The sequence below is a fragment of the Lactuca virosa genome, chromosome 4 (assembly GCF_052849685.1).
Source record: "Lactuca virosa cultivar CGN04683 chromosome 4, Lactuca_virosa_CGN04683_v6, whole genome shotgun sequence".
Lineage (NCBI taxonomy): Eukaryota > Viridiplantae > Streptophyta > Magnoliopsida > Asterales > Asteraceae > Lactuca > Lactuca virosa.
Genome location: NC_136429.1, coordinates 430,705,046 through 430,707,903, shown reverse-complemented (window position 1 = coordinate 430,707,903; position 2,858 = coordinate 430,705,046).

Here is a 2,858-nt window from a genome sequence, read left to right as displayed (position 1 = left end):
AAGATAGCAGAACGAGTCTGACTGTGATTGAATTTGAAAGACTATACAAGATAGAAATTTCGGGTTGTCACAAATACTCAGGTCGTGGGATGGATAAAAACTTTGAAGCCGGAGAACACCACAGATGCATTGAAGCCGGAGAACACCACAAATGAGATGCATTGAAGCCGGAGAACACCAAAAATGAGACATTGCGTGGGATGGATACAAACTTTGAAGCCAAGGAGAACGAATTACTACTTCATGAATAGAATCTGGGTCCCTAAACTTGGGGGATTTAGAGAGATAGTCATGAATGAGATTCATAGAACGCAATATTCGTCCATGTGCCAAAGTGAAAGTGAAGTATCAAAAGCCCTCGGGATTATTACAACAACCAGTGATACCCGAGTGGAAATGGGAAAGTATTACTATGGACTTCGTAACCAAATTACCTAAGACAGCAGACGGATTGGATGTTATCTAGGTAATTGTCGATAGATTGACCAAATCCGCCCATTTCCTGCCAGTAAAAGAATCATACAAGATGGAAAGACTAACACGAATCTATATAAAAGAGATCGTGAGACTTCATGGAGTGCCAGTATCTATTATCTCGGATCGTGATAGTAGATTTACTTCATGATTTTGGCTGTCACTCTAGAAGGCAATGGGAACACAACTAGACATGAGCACTGCTTACCACCCTCAAACTGATGGCCAAAGCGAACGAACCATCCAAACACTCAAGGACATGCTCCGAGCTTTGTGATCGATTTCAGCAAGTCATGGGATACCCACTTACCCTTGATTGAATTCTTGTACAACAACAACTATCACACGAGTATAAGGGTTGCTCCTTTTGAGGCCCTATATGGTCACAAACGCAGATCGCCTCTCTTCTAGGCTGAGGTGGGTGACACCCAGCTGGAAAAAGGGCAATCACCGAGCAGCACTCTTACAAGACCAGAAATCATTCGGGAAACTACAGAGAAGATAATCCAAATCAAAGCCCGATTCCAAGCGTCGCGTGACCGACAAAAGAGTTACACTGACAAACGACGAATATATATGGAATTCCAAGTCGAAGATCGAGTGCTATTAAAGGTCTCTCCCTGGAATGGGATGATCCGTTTTGGGAAACGGGGAAAACTAAATCCGCGATACATCGGGTCGTTCGAGATTCTTGCCCGAATTGGTCCGGTGGCTTATAAGCTGCAGCTACCTGCAGAGCTCAGCAACGTACATCCTGTGTTCCACGTCTCGAACTTGAAAAAGTGCTTAACAGATGAAACCCTTGTCATTCCTCTGGAAGAAATCGAAATAAACGAGAATCTCCTATACGTCGAAGAACTCGTTGAGATAATGGATAGGGAAGTGAAGCGTACGAAATAGAGTCGCATTCCGATTGTGAAGGTTCAATGGAACGCTAAGCATGGACCGGAATTCACATGGGAACGCGAAGACCAGATGAAGCAGAAGTACCCTTACTTATTCTCTCGTTCATGATCCTACCTTTCAAAAGAATTTCGAGACGAAATTCCCTTTAACGAGGGGATGATGTCACAACTAGCGTTTTTAGCTAGGAAATTTTTTCCTCATGTAATCATCAACTATTGTAAGACTTGTAATCTAAGTGGATATCATACTCTATGATCAATCAAAATCATCCATTTGAATCAAAACTCTTGAGTGAAGTTCAAAACCTAATACAATGCATCTCAAATACTTAACTATGGGTCTGAAACCCTAAATATCCCGGTTCAAATTTAGTATGGACTAGGGTCCTCTTAATGGACCTTATGGGCCAGTAAACCTTCTATTTGATGATTTTGGGCCAATGAAACCCATTTTGGCTCTAGTTGGACCCACATTCATCAAACCATAGCAATTGGGCCATGTTGAGCCTAAAATAACTCAATTATTTATCATGGGCCACGATGGGCCTTGAACCACCCTATTGAACTATGATGGGTCGTAAACCCACCTTCTCATGGTGATTGGGCCGTAAACCCCATCCCTTTACCACCTTTGGGCTGTGAACTCTCAAGAAGGTCCCAATGGGCCGAAAATTCTCAACTTGGGCCTCAAAATGTCAAACATGAGCTAGTATGGCCCAAAATTTTCCTCTCTCTTTTCTTCTCCCTCATTCTTGGCCCAACATTTAAAAAAATTGAATGGATTAAATTGATGACAATTCATGTTTATATGGGGGGTAATCCAAGCTAATACCCCGCATACTTCTAGACCAAATCCTTCATGTATTAATCAACCTAATCCTTCTCTTTCCTCCTTCTTAAAACCTCGGCCAAGAGAACATCACCATCACTCTCATTTTCCACTTCAATGACACTAGAAATCCTCTCAAGAACACAAAGAATTTCCTTCCACTTACTCTAAAAATTGTGTGGTGTTTGAGAAAATCCAAGACTTCTACTGCAAGAATCATTAAGTTTGGTAAGTTATCATCATTCTCAATTGATTTGATTTCATTTCATGTTAAGATTCCCACTCTTAAACACTCCATTTCGTGATTCTTGCCTCTTAGAACACCCTAAGTTCGAAAAATCTCTTCAAGGGAGCTTGTAAAGCCGAAAACTCCTCTAATCTACATCAAGAACCGAAATCTTCAAAGCAATTTGAGTTCATACCCCCTATTTTTGGTTTTTACTATGTTTTGGGGGAGAATACAAGTTGTTTTGTGTAGATCTATGTGTGTATGCATGATTTTGTGTGTTTTTCATGTTATATATGTGATTATGTGTTATAAACTCCATGAACTTAAAGATCTACTAAAAGATGATGCTATTTGTTAAACCTAATACTCATTTCAACTTATCTTACAAGGAAATGGTTTTAAAATACATACAACTTACTTG